The sequence below is a fragment of the Astatotilapia calliptera genome, chromosome 20 (assembly GCF_964374335.1).
Source record: "Astatotilapia calliptera chromosome 20, fAstCal68.1, whole genome shotgun sequence".
Lineage (NCBI taxonomy): Eukaryota > Metazoa > Chordata > Actinopteri > Cichliformes > Cichlidae > Astatotilapia > Astatotilapia calliptera.
In genome coordinates this window covers 3,165,591-3,184,169 of record NC_137441.1, presented here as the reverse complement: position 1 = coordinate 3,184,169, position 18,579 = coordinate 3,165,591, and the positions used below count along the sequence as shown (strand labels likewise).

At 41.4% G+C, this 18,579-nt stretch overlaps 2 long non-coding RNA genes across 3 annotated transcripts in view; one reads left to right on the top strand and one right to left on the bottom strand.

Annotated features, from left to right (window-relative positions):
* The window catches only part of LOC145423319 (uncharacterized), a 412,017-nt gene that overhangs the window by 246,624 nt on the left and 146,814 nt on the right, over positions 1 to 18,579 (bottom strand). The gene's annotated exons all lie outside the window — the stretch shown is intronic.
* Positions 11,262 to 13,320, top strand: LOC113013730 (uncharacterized). Of its 2 annotated transcripts, XR_013904094.1 has the most exons (5): positions 11,262 to 11,304; positions 11,403 to 11,607; positions 12,525 to 12,789; positions 12,862 to 13,071; positions 13,155 to 13,320. It is a non-coding gene; the product is annotated as an uncharacterized LOC113013730 (long non-coding RNA). The 2 variants fall into 2 exon arrangements; XR_013904093.1 differs by having other exon boundaries at positions 12,525 to 13,071.

Genomic DNA, 18,579 nt, shown 5'->3' with positions numbered 1-18,579 from the left:
CATGGTCATGGCAATAAATTACATTTTGAAAACTACAAAAATGCACTTTACTGCTACAACAATCAAATCAAATCAGCCAGCCAATCATCTCCCAGCTAATCAACTGGTCTAATTCTGCTTTTTATTTTCATTCATTGATAAACTGAATCCCTCCAAAACCATACCAACTGAATTTCTTTCAGTAAATAATTGTGATGAATTTGGATCTTTCTACAACAACAACAACATTTCTAATATTAGAGGTAATATCCACATTCTGTGGAGCTGAGTATTTATACATGCATGTGGTGCTGCTCTCTCTCCCACTCTCTTTCTCTCTCCCTTTGCTCTCTTGAGGACTCAGATGCTGCTCATTATCCCCAGTTGGTACCTGGGCTCACTCAATAACCTGTATGGATTTTATGTAGTGCAGGTAGGGGTGGGCAACTCCAGGCCTCGAGGGACAGTGTCCTGCAGGTTTTAGATGTGTCCTTGATCCAGCACAGCTCATTCAAATGGCTGAATGACTTCCTCAACATGTCCTGAAGTTCTCCAGAGGCCTGGTAACAAACTGATCATTTCATTCAGGTGTGTTGACCCAGGGTAATCTCTAAAACCTGCAGGACACTGGCCTTCGACACCTATAAAGCACAGTTCCTGTGATTTGGTGCTGTACAAATTAAATTGAATTGAATTTAACCAATTCAGACATTATAAAGGCTAGGTTAGGCTTCCAAACAATCTGAAACCCATCTCCACAGGTGTTACTGTGGAGATGGGAGACAAGCCCTGCACAATTCCAATCAAAGCTATTTATTACACCAGCCAGCCAGCAATTGTGATCGATACTTATTTTGAAGAAAAATAATGTTAACATTCGTGTTGCTCACAATAAGTCAATTTAAAAAGAAAAACATTAGGAAATGATGCTGTGTTTACTGTAGTAACCACGCAGGTTTACCGCCGTTCGTGGGGTCAGTCGACTTTCCTTCTGTGCACAGCCCTCAACTTTGGTTGTGTTTAGCTGATTTTTGAACTTTCCAGGTGTTCGTGTCACCAAGTCTGTTCTTCGTACTATCAAGCTAGAACCTGGCATAGTTGTTCTAGCTTGATAATGTTCTGAACCATGAACAACCTTTCCTGTTGTTTATTCTGCAATGAATGCTGCATCCTGTAACACTGGCATGAAGTTTTCCTGTGAGTCTGGTGTTTTGGTTAAAGTGTTTCTGAGATATTCAAACCAGAAGCATAAGGGAGAATTTTAAAAAAAGGAAAAGCGAAAAACTGATTTTCCACTAAAAATGTTAAGAGATCACCTGTAATTATTGGATTCGTTTTCTTAATATGTTTTAACATATATTCCTTATGGCAGCACAGTATGTGAGTAATGGATCATAATGAGGATGACATCACCTGATACACCAAATAAAGTTTTCTGGTGAAAGTTGAAAAAAAAAAACCCCAAAAAAACAGAGAATAGCATCGTATCTGGCGGCGCCTAGAAGCAGTCTGTACGCCACCTGTTGAAAATGGGGTGACGCGCTCCAAAAACTCGTTTAGTCATGTTCGCATGATCTGGGTGTTTTGAACCTGCGCTTCAGACGCTCAAGACAGTGTTGAAACATCTATTTCGAGCTTACCATCTCTATCTACTGTGATAAAGTCTACTCTCCACTGCTGTGTAATCAATTATTGTAAATGTAAATGTTATCAGGAAATGATCAGACAGGAGAGGGTTTTCAGGAAACACTGTTACATGTTCAGTTTCTATGCCATATGTTAAAACAAGATCTAGAGTGTGATTAAAGTGGTGGGTGGGTTCTTTTACATTTTGAGAGAAGCCAATTGAGTCTAATAACAGATTAAATGCCATGTTGAGGCTGTCATTCTTAGCATCTACATGGATGTTAAAATCACCCACAATAATTATTTTATCTGAGCTCAGAACTAAATTAGATATAAAGTCTGAGAAATCAGAAACTCTGTGTAAGGCCCAGGTGGGCGATAGATGATAACAAGTAAGACTGGTTTTTGAGTTTTACAGCTGGGGTGGACGAGGCTAAGCATCAGGCTTTCAAATGAATTAAAAGTCTGTCTTGGTCTTTCATTTTACAGCTGGCAATAAAGCACTGAAATAAAGCACTGAAATGTGCGCTGCTTTTCGGTCTGGTTACTACCGTTTATGACAGAACCGGTGCCATCATGGCACTGGATACCGGTACCCATCCCTACTTCGCTGTGTATTTTGTCTTCCAGGTTTCCTTCAGTTGCGCGATTTTGCTTCCTTGGTTGTTCCGGGTCACCTTTTGTTAAATCAATAAAATCTGTAAACTGGTGCGAAATGACGTGCACCTGCACTACAGCGATGTTAAGAGTTTACTTCTATGTTTAGAAGATAAATTATTGAAATTAAACAATGATATTCAGCGAGTTTAATTATTTTACAATGTAACGCAAGTACATTGTAAGTAACTGTAATTAAAATACCTAAAAATGAACAGTAATTAGTTACTCTACTTTTTCAGTGGAAAAGTAATTTAATTACAGTAACGCTTTACTTAGTAATGCATTACACCAAACACTGCTTACAACACTTTATACCTTAAAATATAAAGTGCCTTGAGGCAACTGTCGTTGTGATTTGGTGCTATTTTGACCCGTGGGAGGCACCTATTGCAATAGGATGGAGCCGTAGCCATACAGTCAGTTCACAAGGCTTTAATATTAATATGAAACTCAACAGGTAACAGTAGAACCTAAAAAAAATTAAAACTCTACTTTATTAAATACGGGTAAAACTGTAAAATTGTATGATTGTAAGTGTATGTAAATAAGATTTAATTTAATTAAATGTTGACTAGAACTATAAACATTAGCTGAGTAACTAAATCCATGAACACAATTCAAGGGTTAACAGAGACTGTGATACTTGGTATGAAAAACAGGATACATTTGGCTTCCTGTGATATGGAGTTGTGTCAGGAAGAGCATCCGGGGTAAATTTCTGCCAGATCAAACATCACTTTCAAACCTGACTGAGCTGCTGCTGTTAGACAAATGTGCCACTGCTTGAAAGGAAAACTGACCAACAGCTAAAGTCTAAGTATTATTTTCATCCCTCACTCAGATTTATTTATGGCATGATTTTATCAATTTTGGATCAATTCACCTAACTGAGATTTAACATGTAATCATATTAAATAGTGTGTCTATACTGGTAAAGGTAAATGTGCTTTCTGGCCTCTGCTGGGTCCCAACAGGACCCCTGAACACTGATGGGGACCTCCCTGTATGTTTCCTGCTCAACACGCTAACACTCTTTGTCTTTACTGTTGGGGTTTCTGAGCACACACGGGTTCTACCGGTGCTCTATGTTCTCATATTTAAATGCTGGGGATTTATGTGACCTTGGTGGAGGTGAAAATATCTTCACAATATAAACCTACCTGTTGATCTTTGTGTGTTCCTCCGTGTCCTCTGATTTTTTTGCTCTCTTGGACAGGAAATAAATAGGTTACTAGCTAACGTGGATTCACAAAGACAAATGACGTGTGAGGAAAATGACAGCTGGCTCAACCTGTATTTGATCTTCTCTTGCAGGAGCAGGACACTTGTCAATACATCCCTGAAACCCATTAAAATCTAATAATGATAAAAATAAATAAACAAGTAGCCTATACGAAGACATAACGTTAACGATGACTAGATTACTGTATTCCAATGCATTTTAGATAGCTGTACACAATATGTGGGCATTTTAAATTTATCTGCGGAGTTAATTCGATAATAAAACATAAATAAGTTATATTGTAAGATATGTATTGGAGTAGTACTTTGATAAAGAAGAATGATCTGTAACCCCTTACTGTTTGTCTGTTTGGGGCTTTTCATCTTTATCCATTCCTGATCTGGATTTTTAGTTTCAACATGGTTTCATTAATAAAAAGTCGGTCATGTTACGCCATCTTTTCACAAAATAAAACAGGAAACATGGAAACTAGACATGATAACACAAACTTAAACCTAAAACACATAAAACTAGACAAGAACCCAAACATAGAGACCAAGGACACAATAATAAATAATTCCTGCCTTTAACCTCAACTAAAAGCTAAATATGAATAACACAAGAACTATAATCACAAATCTAACATGAACTGAATACAAAACTATACTCAGAGCACTGGGACACCAAAAATAACTGGATCAACTAATATTACTGTTACAGGTAGTAACATGATTGTTTTGTCCACGACATTTGCACATTCCTTACCTCTACGGGAATCCTCCATTGCTCTGAGGATTACCCAGAATTTCTTACCCTTTGTAAATATTGCAGGGTGACTTTTGCAACAGTAGGTGGTGCCAATGTCCCATTTAGCGGGATTTAACTTGAACTCTATTTAACTATGTTACACTTCCATGGCCTTTAAAAAAAAAAAACTGTTCTAACAAACCGAATCATAGACTCAATGCTTTGTCATGCAAACACATTTTCTTTCACAAGAGGAGCACTATGGCACTATCCACTCTTTGTAGGCTCATCTTTTAATCTTGTTTTCATAATATTATCTGTGTGGAAAATGAAAAGAAGAGACAGAAAGAGAGAAAAGAGGCAGGAGGTGGGTTGAGGCTGAAACAGAGAGACATGCTGCATCTTTAACAAAACACACTCAAACCATACACAGCACCTGAAAGATAAAGACAAAGAAAGGTACACAAACAAACACTGCGTTTTCTGTGTGTGTAAGACAGCGAATGTTCTTGAAAACGAGGGTGATAGACTGCTATAATGCCCCCAGTGAGGCAGGTAAAGACCCCGGATACATGGCCTTCCACAGCTCCACAAGAGTGCTGAAGACCTGAGGCCACACATCTTAAAAAAAAATGCCGCCCTGTCGTGCTTGAACATGTTGCTGGTTTTTCAAAGTAGCATGCTGATGGTCTAAAACTGTGGGAGCAATAGGTTGGTATTTTATGTGTGTGGGTGTGTTCCCTGTCTTGCTTCAACATGCTGATGCCTCAAATAACAAATGAAATGCATCCCAAAGCATAAACAGTTTGAACATCTAGGTTTGTCATTAAAAGTAAAAGATCCTAAAGAGAAACAAGTAGTTGGGGATGTTTGGTTTAAATTTATGGTAAATGGGCTGATTCTTACTCTCGGGCAGCACTCAAAGCGCTTTATACAACATACCACATTTACACAATCCGTTTTTTCTATGCTTTTAAGTGCTTCCAAACCAACATTCAAACATTGACACACCGATGGATGCATCAGAGAGCAACTTGGGGTTAGTATCTTCCCCAAGGACATTTAGCATGCAGACTGTGGGAACCAGAGATCAAACTACCAACCTTCTGATTCGCAGATGACCTGCTGTACCTCCTGAGCTATAGCCATCCCAACCTGTATCTATTCATGTAGATACAGGTTGGTTTTCCAAAGCATTTGTTTTTCCTACCTTTTTCATAACATTATTAAACATATATAGTTCTACTGCCTTGTGCTGAATGAGCCAATCACATGACCAAGTCTTGATTGGAAAATGTATTTATTTATTTATTCAAGTTCAAAAAGTAATGGTGTACTTGAGTAAGTACAAATTAGTCTTGATGCGTGCTCAATCATCCAGGTAAGTAAATCCCAAAAAGTTGATTCTGTTCATCTGGACGTTGCGTTTTCAGTGAGAGAAACATTTCATCAGTCATCCAGGTGACTTATTAAGTCTCAGCAGACTGGCTCAGCAGGTTTCCCCAATCTTATAAACATTTGCACAATGACTGAGACTAGCACCACCGAATGAACAATGGACTGTGAGGTCAGTTCTTTGATCATTAATATGCAAATTGTCATGACCATTGATCAACAACTACTGATCAAAGACCATTGATTAATGGCCACGAGTACTATTCACAGAGAGTTGGGGAATGGCTGCAAACAACCTCTGGCAAAGCAGATGGCACAACACAGAAGAGCTAACTCATCAGGCCAGGACTCTGCAGTCTGTTTACACCTACAGGCCAGTGGACAGTCTTCAATGATGAGGATGTAACATCCTGGACAGGGAGGAACGCTGGTTTGAGCGCGGAATCAAGGAGGCCATTGATCAATGGCTAGCCAAGTGGGGTTTTTTTGTTTTTGTTTTTTAAGTTTGATACTTGCCATAAATCTCTAAAAATCAAACCTTGGCTTAATTTCTTTTCCTAAATCCCTCTTCCTCCTCATCTGTCTGTAGCTCTGATGTATCACAGGTCAGTGATGCTTTTAGTTTTTCTCTTGACTTTAGGTAATCACCTACTCAGAATTCACAAAAGATTAACAATTACTTCGCTGCCACAAATTCACATAAATGTTCTGATGCAAAGCTCTACTTCAGTTTCTTTGAAGAGGTAGGGAATGTGACCAAAGTGAAGCTTTATGGATAACGCAGAACAAAGCAACTGGTACAATTTTCATCTCTAAATGAATATTTACCAGTTCTTGGGAGGACTGGAATCGTTCTTGAGTTTCTAGTCTTCTCCTGTCCTCATTTTTTTTCCATACGTTTCATACGCAACTACAGCAAGTTAGCTACACCACTCACCACGCTCACATCCACTAAGAGACCATTTCTTTGGACTCCTGAGGCTGAAGCTGCCTTCGAGAGATTCAAGGACCTGTTTACCTCTGCCCCGGTGTTGCAACACCCTGACCCTAATAAACCATTCGTCCTAGAGGTAGACACTTCTGACATTGCTGTTGGTGCCATTCTCTCGCAACGCACTGGGCCACGAGCCAAGTTAAAGCACTGTGCCTTTTTCTCACGGCGCCTGTCGCCTGCCGAACGCAACTACTGTGTTGGTGATCGAGAGCTGTTAGCCATAAAGTTGGCCTTGGAGGAATGGCGCCACCTTCTGGAGGGAGCAGAGCACCCTTTTGTTATTTTCACTGATCACAAAAACCTCATTTACCTCAGAACGACGAAACGGCTTAACGCCCGCCAAGCCCGATGGTCTCTGTTTTTTGACCGTTTCAACTTCTCCCTCTCTTTCCGCCCAGGTCATAAGAATGCTAAAGCTGATGCTCTTTCCCCGCAATTTGCTCCAGACACGGACCAGACCGTACCTCCTTCAGTGCTGCCCATGGCTTGTCAAGTGGCGTTTCTGGCCCTCCAGGATGAACCCGACCCAGGAACACGGCCTCCCGGACGCTGGTTCATTCCTTCGGCTGCTCGTGCTCCAGTGATCACATGGGCATGCGACTCTCGATTCTCCTGTCACCCTGGAACTGCCCATACCACTGCCCTGATCAAGCGCCACTTTTGGTGGGAGTCCCTGGAGCGCTTCATGTCCATGATTCTCAAGTGCTTTACTAACCCAGGATTCTGGGAAGTAGCTAGCCGGTCGTCACGGCAAAGCTACGAGAGCGTCTCTCAGCATGGGCCCGAAAAAAGTTCTGTCAGCCGAGGAAGGAGACGATATTAAGAAGTCGCTGGAGTTTATGACAGAGGAGATTTCTACTGTCAAACTGCAGCAGAAAGCCATCCTGGACCTGGTCGAGGAAGTTAAGGCTCTCCGCATCCAGAACGCCGAGAAGGATCGGCGGCTGGCGTACCTGGAGAACAGAGTGGCGGATTTGGAGCAGTACACCTGGATGAACGATGTTATCATCACGGGGCTTCGCATCAAACCCCGGTCATATGCCCGGGCGGTCGCCACTGACAATGTAGGAGGGCCAGGAGAGGAAGATGTCAACTCCACGGAGCATCAAGTGGTTACCTTTCTACGGTCCAAAGGTGTGGAAGTGGATTATAACAACATTGAGGCTTGCCACCCTCTACCCCGAAAAAATGACAGTAAGAAACCAGCCATCATTGTGAGATTTGCAAACAGAAAACAGAAAACAGCACTGTTAAAACAAGGAAAGAAACTGAAAGGATCCGATGTCTTCATGAACGAACATCTGATAAAAAGAAATGCGGACATTGCCAGGAAAGCACGTTACTTGAAGAAACAGGGAAAAATTCAAAATACATGGACCACCAACTGCGAAGTATTCATTAAACTCAATGGAACACCGGAACAAGCCAAAGTGTTGGTCATCAGAAATATGGAAGAGCTGGACAAATACTGAGGTCAACTTACTCTGGAGGTATGAATACACATGTGACGTGACACACAACACAACACATGGCACAGTCCAAAAGAACTTCATCTGCATCCGGCAACAATATCAACATGACTCATTGGAATTCTCTTTATGATAATCTGGAACTGAGAACATTTCGATACACAGACCATAATGTTCTAGACTTAGAAAAGGATATAGACCCGGAAAATAATTTCTTCTACAACATCAGCTGTAACTTCTGCTACTTCACTGATGAACAGTTTAAGCACACCATCAACACGGAAAATAAATGATCAATAATCCATTTTAATAGCAGAAGTCTGTATGCCAACTTCAACAATATAAAGGAATATCTAAATGAGTTGACAAATCCATTTGGAATTATTGCCATTTCTGAAACATGGATCAATGCGGAGAAAGGAATGGACTTTGGACTGGAGGGATATGAAGTGAATTTTGTAAATAGAAGGAACAAGAGTGGAGGGGGAGTAGCTGTGTATGTGGATAAAAACCTAAACTACAAGGTGGTAGAAAGTATGACAACTGTAATTGATAATTTACTAGAATGTATAACAATTGAAATTTATAAGGAAAAAGAAAAAAATGTAATAATTAGCTGTATATATAGAACACCTGGCTCTAGTATTCAAGTATTTAATGACTTCATAGAGGAAATATTCTCTAAAACAAATCAAAAAGTTGTGTTTATCTGTGGTGATTTTAATATTGACCTGTTGAATCCAAAAAAGCATAAAATGACCGACGAATTCCTAAACACTATGTACAGTTTGAGTTTACATCCTAAAATAACCAGGCCTAGCAGAATTACACCACATTGTGCCACCTTACTTGACAATATTTTCACTAACAATATGGAAAACAACATTGTGAGCGGAATATTAATTAATGACATCAGTGATCACCTACCAGTTTTTGCAGTTTATGACACTAATTATAAGAAAAATCAGCATGAAGAACAACTGAGATACAGACGTGTAAGGACAGAAGAAACTATGACTGCATTTAAGAACGATCTATTAAATCAGGACTGGGACAATGTGTACAAAGAAGCTGATATTGATATTGCATATGGCATATTTTTAAGAATATTCATGGAGTTGTACGATAAAAACTGTCCAACAATAAAATACAACAGAAAGCACAAATATTCAGATAGACCATGGCTCACTAAGGGTTTACAAAATGCATGTAAAAAGAAAAATACACTCTATAGGGAATACCTAAAACAAAGAACAAAAGAAGCTGAAAATAAATATAAAAAATACAAAAATAAGTTGACCAATATTATACGTGTATGTAGAAAGGAGTATAAAACATTGAACAACAATAAAGATAATATGAAAGGAATATGGGATGTTTTAAACGGTATCATTAAAAATAATTCTGGACAACAAAGTTATCCACAATACTTTATCGATAATGGCAATATTATGGAAAACACTGCTGATAAGGTCAACAGCTTTAATCATTATTTTGTAAATATTGGACCAAAACTGGCAGAACAAATTCCTGAGTCACTGCCATCAGTAGAATGTAGTGAAAACCTGATTGATAGGAACCCTAACTCAATGTTCCTCACATCAGTGGAGGAAAAAGAAATAATTGACATTGTACACATGTGTAAATATAAAACATCCACTGATTGTAATGATATTGACATGAAAATCGTCAAGAAGGTCATTGAAGGACTTGTAGGACCTCTAACATATATTTGCAACTTATCATTTCAGACGGGAAAAGTGCCAAACAGCGGGATTTAACTTGAACTCTATTTAACTATGTTACACTTCCATGGCCTTTAAAAAAAAAAAACTGTTCTAACAAACCGAATCATAGACTGAATGCTTTGTCATGCAAACACATTTTCTTTCACAAGAGGAGCACTATGGCACTATCCACTCTTTGTAGGCTCATCTTTTAATCTTGTTTTCATAATATTATCTGTGTGGAAAATGAAAAGAAGAGACAGAAAGAGAGAAAAGAGGCAGGAGGTGGGTTGAGGCTGAAACAGAGAGACATGCTGCATCTTTAACAAAACACACTCAAACCATACACAGCACCTGAAAGATAAAGACAAAGAAAGGTACACAAACAAACACTGCGTTTTCTGTGTGTGTAAGACAGCGAATGTTCTTGAAAACGAGGGTGATAGACTGCTATAATGCCCCCAGTGAGGCAGGTAAAGACCCCGGATACATGGCCTTCCACAGCTCCACAAGAGTGCTGAAGACCTGAGGCCACACATCTTAAAAAAAAATGCCGCCCTGTCGTGCTTGAACATGTTGCTGGTTTTTCAAAGTAGCATGCTGATGGTCTAAAACTGTGGGAGCAATAGGTTGGTATTTTATGTGTGTGGGTGTGTTCCCTGTCTTGCTTCAACATGCTGATGCCTCAAATAACAAATGAAAAGCATCCCAAAGCATAAACAGTTTGAACATCTAGGTTTGTCATTAAAAGTAAAAGATCCTAAAGAGAAACAAGTAGTTGGGGATGTTTGGTTTAAATTTATGGTAAATGGGCTGATTCTTACTCTCGGGCAGCACTCAAAGCGCTTTATACAACATACCACATTTACACAATCCGTTTTTTCTATGCTTTTAAGTGCTTCCAAACCAACATTCAAACATTGACACACCGATGGATGCATCAGAGAGCAACTTGGGGTTAGTATCTTCCCCAAGGACATTTAGCATGCAGACTGTGGGAACCAGAGATCAAACTACCAACCTTCTGATTCGCAGATGACCTGCTGTACCTCCTGAGCTATAGCCATCCCAACCTGTATCTATTCATGTAGATACAGGTTGGTTTTCCAAAGCATTTGTTTTTCCTACCTTTTTCATAACATTATTAAACATATATAGTTCTACTGCCTTGTGCTGAATGAGCCAATCACATGACCAAGTCTTGATTGGAAAATGTATTTATTTATTTATTCAAGTTCAAAAAGTAATGGTGTACTTGAGTAAGTACAAATTAGTCTTGATGCGTGCTCAATCATCCAGGTAAGTAAATCCCAAAAAGTTGATTCTGTTCATCTGGACGTTGCGTTTTCAGTGAGAGAAACATTTCATCAGTCATCCAGGTGACTTATTAAGTCTCAGCAGACTGGCTCAGCAGGTTTCCCCAATCTTATAAACATTTGCACAATGACTGAGACTAGCACCACCGAATGAACAATGGACTGTGAGGTCAGTTCTTTGATCATTAATATGCAAATTGTCATGACCATTGATCAACAACCACTGATCAAAGACCATTGATTAATGGCCACGAGTACTATTCACAGAGAGTTGGGGAATGGCTGCAAACAACCTCTGGCAAAGCAGATGGCACAACACAGAAGAGCTAACTCATCAGGCCAGGACTCTGCAGTCTGTTTACACCTACAGGCCAGTGGACAGTCTTCAATGATGAGGATGTAACATCCTGGACAGGGAGGAACGCTGGTTTGAGCGCGGAGTCAAGGAGGCCATTGATCAATGGCTAGCCAAGTGGGGTTTTTTTGTTTTTGTTTTTTAAGTTTGATACTTGCCATAAATCTCTAAAAATCAAACCTTGGCTTAATTTCTTTTCCTAAATCCCTCTTCCTCCTCATCTGTCTGTAGCTCTGATGTATCACAGGTCAGTGATGCTTTTAGTTTTTCTCTTGACTTTAGGTAATCACCTACTCAGAATTCACAAAAGATTAACAATTACTTCGTTGCCACAAATTCACATAAATGTTCTGATGCAAAGCTCTACTTCAGTTTCTTTGAAGAGGTAGGGAATGTGACCAAAGTGAAGCTTTATGGATAACGCAGAACAAAGCAACTGGTACAATTTTCATCTCTAAATGAATATTTACCAGTTCTTGGGAGGACTGGAATCATTCTTGAGTTTCTAGTCTTCTCCTGTCCTCATTTTTTTTCCATACGTTTCATACGCAACTACAGCAAGTTAGCTACACCACTCACCACGCTCACATCCACTAAGAGACCATTTCTTTGGACTCCTGAGGCTGAAGCTGCCTTCGAGAGATTCAAGGACCTGTTTACCTCTGCCCCGGTGTTGCAACACCCTGACCCTAATAAACCATTTGTCCTAGAGGTAGACACTTCTGACATTGCTGTTGGTGCCATTCTCTCGCAACGCACTGGGCCACGAGCCAAGTTAAAGCACTGTGCCTTTTTCTCACGGCGCCTGTCGCCTGCCGAACGCAACTACTGTGTTGGTGATCGAGAGCTGTTAGCCATAAAGTTGGCCTTGGAGGAATGGCGCCACCTTCTGGAGGGAGCAGAGCACCCTTTTGTTATTTTCACTGATCACAAAAACCTCATTTACCTCAGAACGACGAAACGGCTTAACGCCCGCCAAGCCCGATGGTCTCTGTTTTTTGACCGTTTCAACTTCTCCCTCTCTTTCCGCCCAGGTCATAAGAACGCTAAAGCTGATGCTCTTTCCCCGCAATTTGCTCCAGACACGGACCAGACCGTACCTCCTTCAGTGCTGCCCATGGCTTGTCAAGTGGCGTTTCTGGCCCTCCAGGATGAACCCGACCCAGGAACACGGCCTCCCGGACGCTGGTTCATTCCTTCGGCTGCTCGTGCTCCAGTGATCACATGGGCATGCGACTCTCGATTCTCCTGTCACCCTGGAACTGCCCGTACCACTGCCCTGATCAAGCGCCACTTTTGGTGGGAGTCCCTGGAGCGCTTCATGTCCATGATTCTCAAGTGCTTTACTAACCTTGCCATCTTGTGTTCTAGTTACTCCGGGAAATTCCATCACACTGAACAACTCATCTTTGAAATCTGGTTAACCCGCCTGCTTTCAGAATCATCTCCTTGCCTCACCTGCCTGCCCTCCTGCCCTTACACTATTACAGGATCTTCACCGCTCAGGACAGCTGCCACACACCACCAAACCCACCGGACCGCACCACCTCTCCTTCAACGCTTCCATCTCCCACCTGCACAGTAAGACGAAGATTTTCATAGCTTCCACCCTCTCCACAACTCCTCATTGGCTACTGCTTTAACACTGCTCTCCTCTCTTCCAGTACGTACCTAATCACCAGCCAGCTGCCGCTGCTTTCTTGGACCTGTCCCCTTGCTTTATCTCTCTCCCCTGTCCAAGACCCTCACGCCCCACGTGTCAAGCCTGAAGTCAAGTGCCATCGTAAACATCATTCTTGTGCTAGTTAATAAACCTTTGTTAAACCCTTTCCTCAGCCTCCGCTTTGGCTTTTCTGCACGTGGGTTTGATTTTTGGTACTTGGCCTCCGGACGTTTTGTCACAGGGCTTCCACATATTCAAATGTAACTCTAAATTTGTACTATGGTGAGCTTATTGTAAAAAATAAAAAAGTAACAAAGAGGAACATCAGATACCAACACGAACAGGAAGCAGCTTTTAGCAGCTTGCAGTCTCTGTAGAAACTGAATGTGATTGGATAATGCAGGTCAAAACAATGCACTGTTGTCAAACAACAGCCAATGGGCTACAAGGTGACTGTTAATGCAAATAGAACAATTTAATTGTTTAACATATCAAAAACACTTCCAAATGATCTTCCATCTTTCTTAGAAAAAAAGGAAATTTGTTCTCCTGCTCATATTTCTGACCTGTGTACTTGCTGTTCCCACACCAACCACATATATTACCAAATCAAGCAGAACTGAAATCTCTGAGACTAAGATTTAAGTTTGAGACTTTAAGTTCAACATGAAGGTTTAGTAGTAACACGATGGTCAGTAGTAGTTATATGTTTAACTTACATGTAGCCTCACCAGATACAAGTACTGGAGTTCTTAATGTGCAGTCTTTTATCAATGAAGACAGAATAAACAGAAATGTCTCCCATTTTGTCCAACAACAAGTGTGTGTGTGTGTGTGTGTATATGTATTTATATCTATATATATGTATATAGATATGGGTGGGGGGAGCTGTTACGTTTCGGTGTTGTCAGTGTGTTGTTTTTGGCGTGACTGTTATGTGTTTCCTGTTTTACTTTGAAAGTCTGTGTTATCTTAGTGTTTTCAGTTTACGTTTCCCTGTCTCGTCAGTTCTGAGTTGCCCCAGCTGTGTTTCCCTCTTGTTGTCCATTTTCCTGATTGCTCCCTCTAGGTATTTAAACCCTGTGTTTCAGTGTGTCATGGTTGTGATCTCTCCCCCCCGGTTGTAAATAGTTTGGTGTTTTGATGTAAATAGCTGTCGATACTTTCGTTTTGGGATATTTTTGTGGAAAACTGTAGTAGTTGTTTTGTTTTTTTTCCCTTATTTTTATTTTTCCTGTGTTGCACGCCGGTTGCCTAGGCCGGGGTGTAACATACCCCGCCCCTGGGCGCCTCCTGGGTGAGGTGTTCCAGGCATGTCCCACCGGGAGGAGGCCCCGGGGCAGACCCAGGACACGCTGGAGAGATTATATCTCTCGGCTGGCCTGGGAACGCCTTGGTGTTCCCCCGGATAAGCTGGAGGAGGTGGCTGGGGAGAGGGAGGTCTGGGCCTCTTTGCTTAGGCTGCTGCCCCCGCGACCCGGCCCCGGACAAAGCGGATGAAGATGGATGGATGGATGGATGTATTAGTGCTGTCAGCGTTAATCTCGTTAAAATCGTTAACGCCATAAGCGCATTAACATGACAAATCTACGTTAGCGAGTTAGTGCAGATCGCCCCGTGCGTTGGGCTGCACAGCGCTAATGTGTTAATGAGCTAACTGTGCTAACGTATGAGGGGCCGTGCAAGCCAAAACTCATTCTTTCACTCTCACACACATACATTCTTCTTTCACACACATATACTTTCACTCTCACATATATATATATTGTCATCTCGCACACCTTTATTCTTATTTCATATCCATGTATATTCACTCTCACATAAATCTATTAATCTTCCTTTCACACACATGTATTCTATTTTCCTTAATGCTACATATTTTTATGCTGAAATATATGTATTCTCCTTGCAGGTGCAGCCCTTTCTAGTCATATATATACAGGGAGTGCAGAATTATTAGGCAAGTTGTATTTTTGAGGAATAATGTTATTATTGAACAACAACCATGTTCTCAATGAAGCAAAAAAAAACTCATTAATATCAAAGCTGAATGTTTCTGGAAGTAGTTTTTAGTTTGTTTTTAGTTTTAGTTATTTTAGGGGGTGTTAAGGTTCAAAATTGAGGAGGGAGAGTACAAACCACTCTTGGTCCAGAGGATCTTGGTCCAACAATGATTTTAATGAATACACGCGTGGGAAGACACTCTGTACGCAGACAGCCAGTAGTCCTCGACTTAATCAAAGCATGAACAGATATTTTATAGCATCAGGGTTTGATTTACTGACGCCCCTTCATGCGTCACAGATACATTTTATACATAGATCAGATCAACACCAGAATGACTTTTTACCTAGAAGATCATCTTCTATTTTCATGGCTGGTACTTTCCGTTATCTTAAAGTGAATTGTTCCTCTTTCTTGTCGAGACATAACTAATCTCTCCTCTAAATAAATCTGACTAATGTGTGTGTATGTGTTGACCTCACATGCTCTTTGTGTCACCTCTTAACTGTCTGTGTCTCGTCCTCAAATGCTCTTTCTCAATTCACCTGTTGCACTTCTGAGCTTTCACTAGACCAGAGGCTCACTGAGACTATGTGTATGTCTTCTACTAAATAAATGTTTTAACCAAGAACCTCTACTTAAAAGCTTAATATAAAATGATCTGATATATACAGTGGGGCAAAAAAGTATTTAGTCAGCCACCGATTGTGCAAGTTCCCCCACCTAAAATGATGACAGAGGTCAGTAATTTGCACCAGAGGTACACTTCAACTGTGAGAGACAGAATGTGAAAAAAAAATCCATGAATTCACATGGTAGGATTTGTAAAGAATTTATTCGTAAATCAGGGTGGAAAATAAGTATTTGGTCACCTCAAACAAGGAAGATCTCTGGCTCTCACAGACCTGTAACGTCTTCTGTAAGAAGCTTTTCTGTCCCCCACTCGTTACCTGTATGAATGGCACCTGTTTGAACTCATCATCTGTATAAAAGACACCTGTCCACAGCCTCAAACAGTCAGACTCCAAACGCCGCCATGGCCAAGACCAAAGAGCTTTCGAAGGACACCAGGAAAAGTATTGTAGACCTGCACCAGACTGGGAAGAGTGAATCTACAATAGGCAAGCAGCTTGGTGTGAAAAAATCAACTGTGGGAGCAATCATCAGAAAATGGAAAACATACAAGACCACTGATAATCTCCCTCGATCTGGGGCTCCACGCAAGATCTCATCCCGTGGGGTCAAAATGATCATGAGAACGGTGAGCAAAGATCCCAGAACCACACGGGGGGACCTGGTGAATGACCTGCAGAGAGCTGGGACCAAAGTAACAAAGGTCACCATCAGTAACACACTACAACGGCAGGGAATCAAATCCCGCAGTGCCAGACGTGTTCCGCTGCTGAAGCCAGTGCATGTCCAGGCCCGTCTGAAGTTTGCCAGAGAGCACATGGATGATACAGCAGAGGATTGGGAGAATGTCATGTGGTCAGATGAAACCAAAGTAGAACTTTTTGGTATAAACTCAACTCGTCGTGTTTGGAGGAAGAAGAATACTGAGTTGCATCCCAAGAACACCATACCTACTGTGAAGCATGGGGGTGGAAACATCATGCTATGGGGCTGTTTTTCTGCCAAGGGGACAGGACGACTGATCCGTGTTAAGGACAGAATGAATGGGGCCATGTATCGGGAGATTTTGAGCCAAAACCTCCTTCCATCAGTGAGAACTTTGAAGATGAAACGAGGCTGGGTCTTCCAACATGACAATGATCCAAAACACACCGCCCGGGCAACAAAGGAGTGGCTCCGTAAGAAGCATTTGAAAGTCCTAGAGTGGCCTAGCCAGTCTCCAGACCTCAACCCCATAGAAAATCTGTGGCGGGAGTTGAAAGTCCGTGTTGCTCGGCGACAGCCCCAAACATCACTGCTCTCGAGAAGATCTGCATGGAGGAATGGGCCAAAATACCAGCTACTGTGTGTGCAAACCTGGTAAAGACCTATAGTAAATGTTTGACCTCTGTTATTGCCAACAAAGGTTATGTTACAAAGTATTGAGTTGTATTTTTGTTATTGACCAAATACTTATTTTCCACCCTGATTTACGAATAAATTCTTTACAAATCCTACCATGTGGATTCATGGATTTTTTTTTCACATTCTGTCTCTCACAGTTGAAGTGTACCACTGGTGCAAATTACTGACCTCTGTCATCATTTTAGGTGGGGGAACTTGCACAATCGGTGGCTGACTAAATACTTTTTTGCCCCACTGTAAGTGTTTTGTAAGCATGTATTGCAATTCCTTCTATGGCTCCAAGTCACTTGCACAATAGATTGTCCGAACTTCCACTTCTGCAAAACTCTCCAAGCCTGTTTCCTGTCAGCCTGTGACTTTTAGCTTTTCTGAAAGACACACACTGTTCAACCCCTGAATGCAATATAAACTCCAGATTATATTATTAATGCAATGGTAATGATGACAATTATTTAACAATAGCAGTAAAATAATTTCCCTGCTCCACAGGGGATATCTGTGTGTGCAGGTGACTATTACTGTGCATAATTATTAGGCAACTTAACAAAAAACAAATATATACCCATTTCATTTATTTAATTTTTACCAGTGACACCAATATAACATCTCCACATTCACAAATATACATTTCTGACATTCAAAAACAAAACAAAAACAAATCAGCGACCAATATAGCCACCTTTCTTTGCAAGGACACTCAAAAGCCTGCCATCCATGGATTCTGTCAGGTTTTCTAAAGCAGCTCACTTCATTGCCCTGGAAAAACTACCCACTGCCACGGAAACTGCAAGACTCATGATTGACCACGTCTTCAAACTCCACCGATTTCCTGCAGAAGTCTCTTCAGACAGGGGACCTCAATTTACATCCCAGGTTTGGAAATCTTTCTGCTCTGCCCTAGGTGCGCAAGTCAACCTCAGTTCCAGTTACCACCCTCAAACCAATGGACAGACTGAGAGACTCAACCAGGAACTGGAATCCACACTCCGCTGCGTAGTTTCCCATAAAATAACATGAAACCTGGTCAGCACATCTCCTATGGGTCGAGTATGCGCACAATTCACATGTTTCTGCATCCACTGGTCTCTCCCTCTCTCCCACTGGTCTCTCATCCAGCACCATCTCCAGTGATGCCGCCACGTCTGGACTCGGACTCGGGAGGCACTGCTGAAAGCTGCTGCCCGTCACTGCCACTATGCGGATTGTCTATGATCACCAGCTCCTCAGTAGGTTCCAGGGCAGAAGGTGTGGCTGTCGGCTAAGGACGTTCCCCTTAAGGTTTCCTCCTGCAAGCTGGCTCCTCTTTTTATTGGGTCGTATGTCATCCGCTCGGTAGTCTCGCCCACTGCTGTGAAACTCAAGCTTCCCCCCAGTTTACGGATTCA